The sequence below is a fragment of the Mus caroli genome, unplaced genomic scaffold (assembly GCF_978045245.1).
Source record: "Mus caroli unplaced genomic scaffold, Mus_caroli_1 scaffold_8, whole genome shotgun sequence".
Lineage (NCBI taxonomy): Eukaryota > Metazoa > Chordata > Mammalia > Rodentia > Muridae > Mus > Mus caroli.
Window position 1 is genome coordinate 5,044,457 of NW_028227263.1, and position 15,738 is coordinate 5,060,194.

The window sequence follows — 15,738 nt, forward strand, 5'->3', positions numbered from 1 at the left end:
AGGGACCCCAATATATGAAACAAATATTTAAGTGACACATAAAAAAGTATGCGATATCCTTGAACTCATTGTACAGGAAAGGACTTTTTAGCAGGACCATGGTAGAATAAGCATTAAGATCATTAGTTGACAAACAGGTAAAATGAAACAATAAAGCTTCTGTACAGCAAAGAGCACCATCTGAAAGCATCATTTGAGAGCATCATCTGAGAGCATCATCTAAGAGCATCATCTGAGAGCACCATCTGAGAGCATCATCTGAGAGCACCATCTAAGAGCATCATCTGAGAGCATCATCTGAGAGCACCATCTGAGAGCATCATCTGAGAGCACCATCTGAGAGCATCATCTGAGAGCACCATCTGAAAGCATCATTTGAGAGCATCATCTGAGAGCACCATCTAAGAGCATCATCTGAGAGCATCATCTGAGAGCACCATCTGAGAGCATCATCTGAGAGCACCATCTGAAAGCATCATTTGAGAGCACCATCTGAGAGCATCATCTGAGAGCACCATCTGAGAGCACCATCTGAGAGCATCATCTGAAAGCATCATCTGAGAGCATCATCTAAGAGCATCATCTGAGAGCACCATCTGAGAGCACCATCTGAGAGCACCATCTGAGAGCATCATCTGAGAGCACCATCTGAGAGCACCATCTGAGAGCATCATCTGAAAGCATCATCTGAGAGCATCATCTGAGAGCACCATCTAAGAGCATCATCTGAGAGCATCATCATCTGAGAGAAGAAACAGCTTACAGAACTGCACAAAAATTTTTACCCAAGTCTATAAATGACAGAAGGCTAATATCTATGTTATAGAAAAAATTCAAATATTAAACTTGAGAAGAAAAATTCCATCAATCTCACCCTGCTCAGAATAATATGAGCAACAACAATCTGCTTGACAAGATATGACCATTGATGCAGTAGTGGCTCAAATGCTATGGGGCAACCAACCACTTTCTGAATAAATATAAGTCTCACTTCACTATCTGTAACCCATAGCTGCAAGTCTTCACAAGGCCAAGAATATATGGCTAGATAGATCACAGCTCATGACAAAAACCTACTAATATTTTTTCTACTAAATAGACATGACCGTGACATGACTCCTAACTATTTTTTGTTTTACCCATAGATCAGTGCATCATCCAAATCTCATCAGAGAAGCTTCCTATTGTCATAAATGACAATTATCCCAAGTCTCTACATGTGGTCAATGTGAACAGAATAAGAAACTTTGTGGTTTGCAGATCTAAATGGAAAATCACACACCTTTTCCCAAGAGCGAGGGTTCTTCATGGAAAGGGAGAGAAACAAAAATTGTAGGAGCCAGAGGTGTCATATGACTTCTAAAAGAGAATGTTTCCTAGAAACAGTGGAGCAGATACACATATGAACTCACAACTATTTTACAGCATACACAAAATCTGGGCAAGCCAGACAAAATCCCAGCATTGAGGAGGAGGTAGGCACATAGCCCTGCTCTTGGCTGGGGAGCTATTGGCATTTGACAGCTTCTGGGGAGGGCAAAGTCAGTTTTATTTGATAATATGATCTCTCTATAGAGGCCACACTCCAAAGTTAGACCACACTTAAGAGTAGGTGACCAATAAAACTGTATCCAGTAAGTTTTAAAAGAGAGAGTTAAAAAAAATTGGAGTGAGGAGGGAGGTGGGGTTTTTCTAAGAGAAGAAAAGTGAACCTGATCAAAATACAGTGTATAGAGATACCTTATGGAGAAGTGGTCACACTGGCAAATAAATGGGATCAGCTCAGGCATCTGTCTTGTGAAGAAGATATGAAGAACATCTATCATATGTGCTCAAAGTAACATTATTCAACCATTGAAAAAACTTTGATATATAGTAAGATGGATAGAAACAGAGACTAATATGTGAAGAAAAAGAAGCGATCCACAGAAAGACAGCTACCACATTTGCCTCTCACATGTGGAAACTAGAAGACTCAGTTGTAATAGAATAATGATCAATAGACAGGATAAATGGCAGAAATGAAAAAGTGTTAAGCCAGATAGGACAACGAGAACCAAGTACATTTAAACAGAAAAATAAGTTCTCAGGTTCTGCATGTGAAGTGATGACAGTCTGCAATCATCTCTTAAGTATGTACAAATACCAAGAAGAGAGGGCCTCGAAGCTTGTAATAACAGAGATGATAAAGTCATAGAAACAAACATTTAATTAGAATATATATAAACATATTGAAATATCAACCTATGTCCCATCAACATATGTGGTGACCTTCTGTTACAACTAACAGCAATGACTGACAGCATTCCTTGGAGCTACTGGTGTTCATGGTAAGAATCCAGAAAAATATAGACAGAAAAGCCAGATATAAACAGACAACACTATGGACAGAGTCTAAAGTTTAAGATGCACAAAATAACTGTTATTGAAGTTATATATATATATATATATATATATATATATATATATATATATATTCATGTGGAGGGAAATGCACTTAAAAGCTGATCTGTAGAAGAAGATGCCCATCTCTGTCAACTTGTTTTTTTTTTCAGATCTTATTTCTTCTTTTTTTAAATTCTATTTTATTTTTAATTTATTTTTTACACTCCATATTCCATTACCCCACTCCACCCACCCTCTGTCTGCTCTACATCTTACACCACCTCCCCAATGCACCCCGTCTCCACGTGGATGCCCTTACTCCCCACCCCACCTGACCTCTACACTCCCTGGGGCCTCCAGTCTCTTGAGGGTTAGGTGCATCATCTCTGAATGAACCCAGAAGTCCTCTTCTATGTGTGTGTGTTGGGGGCCTCATATCAGCTGGTGTATGGTGTCTGTTTGGTTAGCAAAAACAATTCTTAACAATAAAAGAACAATTGGGGGAATCACCATCCCTGACCTCAAACTTTACTATAGAGCAATAGTGATTAAAACTGCATGGCATTGGTACATAGACAGACATGTTGATCAATGGAATAGAACTGAAGACCCAGAAATAAAACCTCACACTTATGGTCACTTGATCTTTGACAAAGATGCCAAAAATATACAATGGAAAAAAGAAAGCATCTTCAACAAATGGTTCTGGTCTAACTGGCTGGATGTATGTAGAAGAATGAAAATAGACCCATATTTATCACCTTGTACAAAGCTCAAGTCTAAGTGGATCAAGGACCTCAACATAAAACTAGATACACTGAATCTAATAGAAGAGAAAGTGGGAAAAAGCCTTGAACTTATTGGTACAGGGGGAAAATTCCTAAACAGGACTCCAATGGCTCATGCTCTAAGATCAAGAATTAATAAATGGGACCTCATGAAACTGGAAAGCTTCTGTAAGGCAAAGGGCATATTCAATAAGAAAAATCGGCAACCTACAGATTGGGGAAAAAAAACTTCACTAACCTCACATCCAATAGAGGGCTAATATCCAAAATATATAATCACCAAAAAATGAAACAACCCAATTAAAAAATGGGTATAGAACTAAATGGAGAATTCACAAGTGAGGAATCTGGAATGGCTGAGAAGCACCTAAAGAAATGTTCAAAGTCGTTCATTAGCAATCAGAGAAATGTAAATCAAAATGATCCGAGATTCCACCTTACACCAATCAGAATGGCTGAGATAAAAAAAACCTCAGGTGACAACACATCTGTGTTAACTTTTAATTACTGTGACCTGAACATGAGGGTGTGTGGAACTTCTAGGACTATGAAGATGTGCTGCATCTTCATGGAACTGGGTTACATGAAGCAAAGCATTCATAAAACACAAAATGACTTTTAAAGTGCAAAACTATGGAAAAATTACTTTCACTTTTAAAGTTTCCTTTAACCAATGCCTTGGCATCTATCTTCAAAATGTTAGGGCAAATAGAATGTATATTCAGAGTAATATGAGCACATCCCTTTAGGTGGAGAAAGGAGACCCCAATGACAAGGCTAGAGAGTGTGACCTCTATGGAGTAAGAATTACTACTGGAGAAGTTAGATGGAGCTGTGTCTTTTGAACAGTGGAAAACAATGTCTTTGCCACACAAGTGATCCAATGGCAACATGTGCACTCCTGCATTCACTTTACAATAGTGAAAGAAGGGATGTGAATGTATGCACAGCACCAGACAGGTCTGAACTGAACACAAGAAATCATCAGTGATTCCATAGCATGTGTGCCACATTTTCTGATTATGTTTATGTCAATCACTTTGAAAAATACCATTCTAAGTGTTCTTAGAACACATAGAAGCAAGAACAGACCAGTTACAACATGTCTGTAGCCTGATAAGCATGATCAATAAAGAGACTGAGAATTTGTTCAGAGGCTCAGAATTGACAGTATGGGCCGAACCTATCAGATCCTGAGTGCCGAAATCACTAATGGGCACCTGTCTTAGGAGACAGAGACACCATTAGAGTTCTTGTCTATGAATTCTGAAGTTCTTGGAACTGGAAAAGATAGTGAAGTCAGACAGGGGCCCAATTCTGAGATTTTTAAGCAAAGCTGAGACTGGCTAGGGAACTGGAGAGGAGCTTTGTTCTTGAAGAATAACAAATTGTGTGTGTGTGTGTGTGTGTGTGTGTGTGTGTGTGATTAGAAGACTATGACCATGAATCTGTGGTGCATAAAAGCTGGATTAGACACTAATCTTAGTCTTAGCTCCCTGCAGAGTATGTGCTGGCTTCACAGGAAAAGTATCAACTTTAATTTGGGCATCTCACCAAGTGGCATCCATTGCTACTTTTCATCTGGTTCAAACTAGTCATTCACTGAAGACTCTCATGGAAGGGCCTTACACTCTCATAGAAGATGAATTCCAGAGAGATGTTGGTGGGGGGATCACTTGGTGGTCAATGACTGCTATTTTGCCTGGCCTGGTCATCTGTGGCATGCAATATACTATTGTGCACAGGTTTCTTTGCGTATGTGTGTTGGGTATTTTGCATGTATAATAGAATAATAGCACTTTTGGTAGCTATAAATCAACATTTACTCTGTTTCTGCACACTGTGCTTAGCAAACTATATTTTGATGCCTGTCATTTCTATTGACCTAGCAGGCAATATTATCTTAGATGTGTTAGTGCTATACAAATAGACAATTAATGTTTCCCAAATGCTCAATTATAAACTCTGTGAAGCAGAGACATGGACTGTGCCTACCCAAGATCTCTTTCCATAATTCCATCCTGGTCTTTTGGGAATTTAGCTTTGATTGTTTGTGTGACCATTTGTGCCTAAGTGGACACGGGAGAATCTAGGTGGGGAGTCTGTGGGAGCAAATTCATAATAGCCTCTCATGGTTACATGTAAGACAGATCTCAGCAAAGCTGACCTGAAAACCTTCAGAAGCTGAGACTCAGCCAGGAGTGAAGCTGCTGAAGACCCTCACCATGGTCACAAACTGGAGTGTCTGCAGTTACCATGGTCTGTTCAGAAAAAAATGGTAGAAGAAGAAAATATATGTGCAGCCATGTTATCAGAGTCCTCCCTGTCTTTATTTGGCTATTTCTCTGATACTTAAGGTCAGACAACAGAAATTGTTTTCTTAGGTAAGTCCCTAGTCATGAGTCCTGCCAGCCCTGATCTGCAGCAGACAGGGCATGGCTTACACCAGCAGGCCTGGCTGGTGTTTTTAACTCCATGGACAGTGCAGGTAATTTTACGTATCTCATCAGTGGACTCTGGACAATGGGATATGAAAATCTCTTTGTCACATTATCTCACCATCCTCTGTAGATTCCATGTCCAAACAAGACAACACATAGTTTCTAGCTAGTCATCAATATCTTAGATTAATCAACATCTTAGATTAATCTAAATCTGCTCGTTTCATTTTAAAATTAGTATGAGTACTGTGTGATGTTGTTTTTGATATAAGGAAAATCATGCATAATAAACTCTGTGATTGTAATTAGAAGCTAGACATTCTACTGTTTATACAATGGAACTCAACATTTCTGTCATAATCTGTTCCTGACCCATCGCTCTTCCTCAAACTCAGATCTCACTGAGAAAACAATTATGCTGTTTCTGTCTCTTTGGTGACATTCAAACACTTGGACAAATGTCATTTTTATAGATGATATTTTTGCTTTGGAGCTCTACTGTTAGCCATTAAAAGTCACATAGTGGAAGATTAGCATTCACTCACCTTTCCATGTCACAGACATGTGGCTTCTACAGAAGTGCACACTGCAATGCCCATTTCCTGCAAGCAGCAAGTCTTTAGTGTTCCTCTGAAGCTCTGTCTTTCTTTGTATAGAGGTCATTGACCTTCAGAAATATCTGTCATTTCTGAGACCGGGGGCAGGTGCTTGTCCTGGTGCCTCCTGGGATAGAAACTCAAGGAGAAAGCTCTTAGGATCAATTAAAGGGGACTTATGGCTGCATGACCTAAGCTCCCTATTGGCTGGTAAGGAGGACTGTGGTCTGTGGAGTCACATATTGTGGGCAGGAACAATTCCTTCCCAATTCCTTCCCTCTGCTGACCGTGTGCATATATATCCAGAATGACTTTGGTTTTCTCATGTCCTGTGTGGACAATCTCACATGGTATAAATTGACTCCTCTGTATTCTGCTGCAATAACTTCATCTGAATTGGACATTCACACAATGGATTTATTCTAAGAATCTTGTACTGTCTACCTCTCTCTTTCTCTCCCTACACTCCAGTCTTTATGTATAGTGTTAAGAATTAATGTTCCTTCAGCATTTCCATCTTATTTGATACATTCTTAAGCATTTAAAATATTTACTGAGCCTTGTATCATTATACAGACTTAATGGGTTATATTTAGGAACACACACACAAACACACACACACACACACTTATATACATGCAATAACAATTAGTAATATAAAGAAGTCATGCATTTAGAGGAGATGAGGTAGGGGCATATGGGAAGGGACGGGATGAAATGCAATCAAATTGTAACCTCAAAAAATTAAAGAAAAAAAGTTACTCAGAGTTTTAGGTAACACTGAATCCTTCATAAATGAAAACATAAATAAAAACATTATTTAAATTTTTTTAATTATAATAACTATTTACACAATATATTCTGATCACTATTTCTCCTTACCCAACTACTTCCAGTTCCTTCTCCTCCACTGACCCAATTCCAATGACCTTTCTTTCTCTAGTAAGTCAACAGGTAAACAAACAAATTAACCCAAACAAGGCATCATCATCACCATCACCATCACCATCACCATCACCATCACCATCACCATCACCATCACCATCACCATCGGAGGGAGGAGGAGAACCAAAACAAAACACATACACAATTAAAGAACCAGAAACCATAACAAACAAGCAAAAAGTCACTAAGAAAAAATGCCTCCCCCAATTCAATATGAGACAAAAGTTCTAAAAAATGCTATTGAGTTCATTTTGTGTTGATGGTCATGAGGCCTGCCATTAACTGTGTTTGATATGCCCTGTGAGACTCCAGCAGATAGAGCTAATTTTTCTTTGTAAGCACTGGTAATTTGGAGATAGCTTCTTGGTTATAGATATTTTATATCCATTTCTTCCAGTTAGGGCAGGGATCTTGTCTGGCTTGTGCCTCTGAAGTACCTGTGCATGCCTGCCACAGTTTCATGAATTCATATGTGCCTCAGTCCTGTTCTGTCTGAGAGACACTGTTTTCTTGGAACCAGCTATACCCTCTAGCTCTTATCTTTTTGTCTCCTCTTCCTCATAGGTCCTTGGATCCTGAGGGGAGGAGTTTACCATTTATGACTGAGTATTCCAAAAATCTCTCAATCTGTGCACATTGTTCAGTATAAATGTGCTAGTCTTGATTATGCCAGGCATTTTCCTTGCCTCAAGTGAATTACAGATCCTTATTTTATGTAGAGTTGAGCTTTGCTCAGTCCTCTCAGTTTACCAGTCCCACTTTCCTTTTCCTGTTGAGAATGTTCCCTAAAACGCACCTTCAAAGGCCAGTGTATGCATTACGTGTAAGTTTTGTACTGCCACATTTGCACAAGGTTAAATGTAGTGTCATAATAAAAGTCAAAAAGACAGAAATATTAATTGGTGCTGTTCCTTCTTTAGAGTACAATCTACCTGTTTAAATCCTCCTTGGAGCCTTTGAATAGCTGTTTGATTTTTTTCAGATACTAATTGCTGCTTTCTTCAGTATTGTAAGGCCATCACCTTCAGCAGAATTCACTCTCTTGCTTGCACATATAGTGATTGAATCTGATCTTCCACACTGATAAGCTAACGGACTTTCCAAACTAATCTTAGTCTTGGTTTCTATCGACCTTCAGGGTCCCTCTGAGAAGCAACTAGTTGAGATTTCTTAGGTAGACTAGCTGGAAACTAATTACTACTTTTGCTCTAGTGAGAAAGCATCAGAGGAAAGACACCCTATCTTTCTGAAGTTGCCATTCCAGAATTGTATCTTGATGGAGGTATTGTAAAAAAGGGCATTACTTGTATCAGAGATGGGATCCTGACCTCTGACTAATGCCACTGTGATAGGAATATTACTGCTGTAGAGGAACTGGCAAATCCACTCCATTTTAAGTCAAGGTGACCTTAGAATTACCTGTCATAATTAAAATGCTTCCAGGTTGAAATCCTCAAAAAAATAGAGATGGAATTTGCAGAGTGAAGTACTCAGTCTATTTATTAAAGACATTCATTCATTTGTTCAAAATCTTCTTAGGAAACATTCCCAGCTAAGTTCAGATATTGGCATTGGAGTAAGAAGACAAAGAGGTTATGGATCTTGTTATAGAAAAATTTTCAGACTCAAAAGTCTAAAAATGGACATATATTGAAGAATGATGATATATATACTGGAAGCCCTCACTATTGAGCTATTGTACATCAAGTTGGGAATGTGTTCAGCACCTACAGTATCACAGAGATAGAGTTGACCATAGCTGGACTCAGGAAGCATTTTGCAGAAAGGACCATGGGCCTGTCTCAGACAGGCTTCTATTGACAGCTACATAATATATCATTTTCTTGAGGACTCAAGAATGTTACAGTTTTATTGGATTGAGTGGTAGATGCCAAATACCAAGGCTGATTTTAAGGGTACTCAATGTAGTCTGCACGAGGAAAAATACCAAACAGCACTAACGGACAAATTTAGCCAGGTAAGAAATTACAAGAAACCTGGCATACCCAAGGTTGCAAGATGAGAGCATGTGTGAGTGATGTTCAGGAAGTTTTCGCTATAGGCTCCCATGACTATTTGGATGACAGAGGTAAGACATACTCTTTGATTCATAGAACAGGGATTTCCCAAATGTCAACTACAGAAAGATGACTCAAGAATATTAAAATACAGTGAACTAGAAAGATGGAGCTCTGCTCCACAGAACACCCAACCCCTGACAACCTGAGTGGTTGAGGCTAGGTTGTCCTGTTAGACCATTAAAACCTCATAGGAACAACTCAAGAAACTGACAGTGACAACAGCTATGTGAGTGTTGAGCTGGAAGTACCTGTGGCTTGCAGAAGGATTAAAAACCACAGAAATGCTTTGAGTTTACAGGTCTGGAGGTTGAAGAAAGGCTTTCTGAGTTGATAGATTTGAGATGGGTCAGAGTATAGTGTCTTAGTTAGGGTTGCTATTGCTGTGAAGAGACACTATGACCACAGCAACTCTTATGAAGGAAAACATTTAATTGTAGTGAGCTTACAGTTCACAATTTTAGTCCATTATCATCATGGTGGGAAGCATGGCAGCACACATTTAGACATGGTGCTGGAGAGGTAGCTGAGGGTTCTACATCTGGATTGGCAGGCATCAAGAAGAAACAGTGAACACTAGTCCTAACCAGAGCTTCTGAAACATCACAACCCACCCCCAGTGACACACCTGCTCCAGCAAGGCCACACCTACTCCAAAAGGGACACATCTTTAAACAGTACCACTCCTTACAGGCCAATGGAGACCATTTTGATTCAAACCACCAAAGATAGATATAACCACATATTAAGTGATCAATCATATTACGTTAGGCTTAGAAAAGACAAAAAGTAATGGAGAGTCTTTTGAAGGGAGATCAGACAACATAGTCTCCACTCAAAGTAGCAGAGATGGTACAGCAGCTCATGAACTTGGGCGATAGACTGTGGGGAAATCACAAAAGCCATAAATGTGATGGTCTGAATAGGTATGTCGCCATACAGTCAGGTGTTTGAATGTTTGGATCATAGGGAATGCAATATTGGGAAGTGTGGCCTTGTTGGAAGATGTGTGTTACTATAAAGGTGCTTTGAGGATGCTCAAGCTATACCCAGTGTAGCACACAGTGTAGCACACAGTGTAGCATGCAGTCAGTTCCTTTCTCTGTCTACAGATCAAACTGTAGAACTCTCATCCTTCTCCAGCACCATGTCTGCCTGGAAGCTTCCATGCTTTCTTCCATGATGATAATGGACTAAGCCTCTGAAACTATAAGCCAGCCCCAGTGAAGTGTACTTTTTTTTTTATAAGAATTACAAAGGTCATGATATCTCTTCACAGCAATGGAAACCCTAAGACCATCACAGCATTTGCTTCTCTGAGTGGTACCACTGGTGTGGAGAACACGGCTGTTCAAGTTATTGGCCCAGAGATGTTTCTATTATGTCTTTAGCAAAGCACAGCATTTGGAGTTAATTAATCAGTAAAGGGAAGGCAGGTAGGAAGCAAGACATCTTCTACTTTGTTTATACATTTATGAAGATGAGAAAGGGATAGATGTGCCTCAGAACCTAAAGCTATAGGATGGAAGGTTAAAGGGTAGAAAGTAAAAACATACAATAGTGATCTGTAGTTTTTAAAATGGAGTGTGGCAGCAAGTAATGATTTTTTAAAAGCTCCAATGGAGAAACACATGCACTCCTCATATTTCTGAGACCAGGCAAGTTTCAAAGTAATTAAATATAAAAAAAAAATCAAACTTTAAAATCATGAGCTATAAACTTTTCTCAGATTTCTGAAGACACAGCCGTGTTTTGGGTACAGTTCATACTGATGTTGAGCTCCAACCAGACACTAGTGATTGAGTTCCTTTTACAGAGGTTCTCAGTGCACTGCAGTCTATGACTGTCCTGAAAAATGTCTTTCTCTCCTATAAACAATAAGGGAAATGTTGTGATAATTCCTTTGCATCTGTATTTCACAAGGTTCTGGTTGGTCTAATTTCTAAGGAAAAACACCACTTTCTCCAGGCTCAGTTCTTTTTTCCTTGTGTGATCTATACTTTCTGAGCTGCTGCTGCTGCTGTTCATGGTCATGGCCTATGATCACCATGTAGCCATTTGCTTTCCTCTGCAGTGCAGCTCTAGAACTAACCCACACATATAGGAGACTTGTGTATAAGCATGTGGTCCATCTGTGCTCTGAATTCTTCCATCAATGCTGCTCTAATGAGATGGCTATCGTTCTATGACTCTAAGGACACACCCTTCTATGAGATTTGCCAGTTTTTACTGCTCTCCTGCAGACCTTCAATTGTAAACAACATCATGACTCCCATTGCTGATGGCTTTTTCAGAGGCATCACTTTCTGCCTCCCTGTTGTCTTATGACTGTATCGGTAGCAGCATCTAGCACATATGTTCAGCTGAGGGGAAGCAGAAGGTCTCCTCCTGCTCATCCCACATCATTATGATCTCTCTCTATTACTCATCCAACTTTTGTGCCTGCTTCCAGCTGCCATCCAGAAAAGCTGCCTGAAGTGATATAGCAGGCTCTAAGTCCCACTCTCAACCTTATACACTGATGAAAAAAAAATGACAAACATGCTCTGAAGAGACACATATCCTTCTCAGTGTTAGATGGAAATATGCAGGCCATTCTGACAGTTAAGGCCATTTCTCAAGTGCATTGCTAAAGGCATCTTCATGGCCATGTGGTTTGGCTATGGCCATTATAGAAAAGAGCCTTCAAACTCAGGACCTGCACATGGTCTTTTTTTTCTGTGTTCATTGTTTTGATCAATCCACGAATATCTATGTGCACTAAATAAAAGCTTAATCCACTTCAACACCACCCAGATACAATTTGCTAAACACATGAAACTCAAGAAGAACGAAGACCAAAGTGTGGACACTGTGCCCCTTCTTGGAATTGGGAACAAAACACCCATGGAAAGAGTCACAGAGATAAAGTTTGGAGCTGTGAAGAAAGGATGGACCATCTAAAGACTGCCATATCCAGGGATCCATCCCATAATCAGCTTCCAAATGCTGACACCATTGCATACACTAGCAAGATTTTGCTGAAAGGACCCAGATATAGCTGTCTCTTGTGAGACAATGCAGGGGCCTAGCAAACACAGAAGTGGATGCTCACAGTCAGCTATTGGATGGATCACAGGGCCCCCAATGGAGGAGCTAGAGAAAGTACCCAAGGAGCTAAAGGGAACTGCAACCCCATAGGTGGATCATTATTATGAACTAACCAGTACCCCAGAGCTCTTGTCTCTAGCTGCATTTGTATCAAAAGATGGCCTAGTAGGCCATCACTGGAAAGAGAGGCCCATTGGACTTGCCAACTTTATATGCCCCAGTACAGGGGAATGCCAGGGCCAAGGGGTGGGGGTGGGTGGGTGGGGGACTGGGGGGGGAGTGTATTGGGGACTTTTTGGATAGCATTGGAAATGTAATTGAGAAAATTACCTAATTAAAAAAAATTTAAAAAAGATAGTTAATAGCATCTGAGGGATGAACACTTTTAAGCAATTGTAAGCTCTGAGATATAATATTGACTATTAATATATAACTTAAAGTTTGATTGTTCAACATTTTAAAACACCATCTACAGCACACAATTTAATTATCTGTGCTGAAACAGGAGAAAACTCAAAAGAATAAGTGTGTGACCAAATTCACATATACTTTTCTCCCATAGAAGGGCTGTTTTATAAAGACAGTAAATGGGATGCATGCATGCATGAATTTAGAAGGTACAGAAGCATGTATAAAAACAATTTTTTAAACTTATATCTTACAATTCTTTATTAGCACCACAGTTGCTGTATAGGCTGTTAAAACTTTACTTTGAAGTGAAGAAGGATGATTTTACAATGTTTTCTCTTGCCAAAGATTTCTTGTGGGCACATAAATAAAATGAGCAGGTAATATTTAATTATCATTGATTACGACTGATAACAATTGATCACAGAAGTTTCCTCTGCTTTCTGTGAAACCCTTTTTGTTTCTCACCAGTAATTTTGAATCTCACTAGATAGCACCTAACAAAGGTTTAAGTCACTTTAAGGCTTCAAGGTGAGGTTTTCGCCAATTAACATCTCCTGGAATCGTTTGAAAATAAAATTTTGAAGCAAATCAATTTTTCCTTCTTAGATTTTCTGTACCACGATTTTCTAATATAGCTAAAGACCCTAAGCATTAAAAGACATTGCCTCTGAATCTTATTTGTAGTTACAGCTACTCCCCAGAACTTAAAAGCTCATTGTGTGAGAGCAAGGATTTAAAGTTAACTTCCCCATAAAAGCACTAGTAACTAAAATACTTTCCACTTAGGAAACAATATACATATACATATAAGCACGCTCTGTACACTATAACTTTATTATATAAAGTAGGCAAGTCAAATCACAATGTCCTGATAAATTCCCCAGGCTGATTGACCTTTTATAAACTTTGAATTTAAACTTTATTTAGAACAACATCTGGCTAGGTCTGCAACAAGGCTCTTTTAGCTAAAAGGAAGGGAGGGAGAGCTGAAGTCCCAGGAATTTCCCTAGTCATGGTTTGTCAAACAAAGGAAGTGCCACACAAGCCTCACTGAGGCTGCTCCCCTCTGAGCTCAGAGACAACCCAAATGCAAACATTTCTCAATCTGAGCACTCTGCCAGAGTCCTGGCCCAAAGATTGTCCCTATTTTGAAGTATCTTTAAAGACCTGTTTTCCTGGGTTCGTTCATGCTGCATGTTGTTTAGAATGACTCCAACCCTGAGTTCCTAATTTTAAGCTGACTTTCTGTTACAAGCAAAAGGCTGCCTGCCCCTTTAAGAGCTCCGTTTGCAATTGGCCCTCAGCAGGGCTTCTCCAGCTATACTTGACTCCCAGCCACAGTGCAGTGTAACTTATCAGTTTCTGCTGTACAAATTGAGACTGCTTTTTAAACAAGTTAAACTAAATCAAAGGATGGACAGCCAGCAGATAAAGTTTTAACCATTTTTTTTCACATGAAACACAGGACAACAATCATTCAAACAACAAAACAAAAACAAACACAAATAGGCAGACATACAGACAAACGGTGCACCAAGGACAGACAATAGACAGAGAGGGAATAGAACTTAATGTCTCAAAGGGACCCAGATATCCTAACCAGAACTAAGAATATTTCCATAGGAGCCAGAGAGGAAGTGGGATGTCTCCCAATTTCCTTCTATCCCTAGGAGAGCTCTGAAATAGCTTATTTTCATTTTCCCTCTTTTTTGCTAAAAGATCACAAACAGGGGATAACTGCTTTTCTGAAACTTATTCTCTCTCTCTCATGTTCAGACTCTAATTCTTTATCTCCTTCTTCTGGGAATTCTTCCAGAGAAGGGAGAGGAGGCAATATTCTGCTACTGACAAAAGCTGCGGTTTCTCTGGATCATCAACTGCATTTTTTACCAAATCACGGATTAGACTCCAATAAGTAAATATATTTGCAGGAATAGCATCGGGACCCTGCTTTGCCAAAATTTCATTTAATTCTCTACCTACTCTTCTCCATTTCTTATGGTGTATCTCTACTCCATCTATAATAAACCGTGGACATGCCTGGTCTATGAAAATAAAAAAGTTTATCAAATCTTTCTTTTTAACTCTAACTCCTCCTTCCCTGAGAGCCATCTTTAACCCTTTAATGAAGGTTGCCTCTTAAGAAAGCTTATTTCCCATTTTCTGAGTGGAGATGAATCACTAACCAAGAACTTCTTTCTCCCATGAGCGGCAGAAGCAGTCCTTCCTACTTATTTTTTCTCGGGGTCACGACGAACTTCTCTGGGACCTCCACTGAAGGCAATACTATCTGAACCTCGGCCGCACATTTGGGCACCACTTGTCCTGCCCAGCAGGACTCAGTTATTCATGGGTGCGAGAGGAACTGCAAACCTGGGAGGAAATGGGAGGGAGAGAAAGAAGGAGCGGAGACCAAGTAGAGAGTTCCTATCAAGGTCTCCGTTTATTAGGCTGAAACGCCGGGTTTTTAAAGCATACATCGAGGGGAATAGGGAGGGGTTGAGGGGGAATTAATAAAGAACAAAGAAGTGGGCATCTGGGAACATGAAGGCCGAAGTCAGGCTCCAGGTGGCGGGCACTCTGCATCTTATCTCTGGAATTCGGATCCTCCTTAACAGCCTTGGGTGTCAGGCTGGGCTCAGCATGTAACTCATGTCCTTGGATGTCATGGAAGTCAGGAAGAGATAAGGAAGAGGGGACTATAATTCAGCTTTTACAGCCTCAGGTGCCAGGAAGGGAACAGGGAGAAGGGAGTGACGACCCGCTCCTTAGCACAAGGCCATTTGGCATGTCAGGGTGGGAGACTGTGAAAGGCTTGCTTTCTCAAGGTATGGTTTCCAACATATATGCTCAAGAGTAGTATAGCTGGGCTTGAGATAGACTGTTTTCCAGTTTTCTCAGGAATCATCATATTGATTTCCATAATGACTGTACAAGTTTGCTAGCATGAGCTGTCACTTGTAGTTTTGATCTAAGTTTGAGGAGTACAGACGTTTGAAGTATG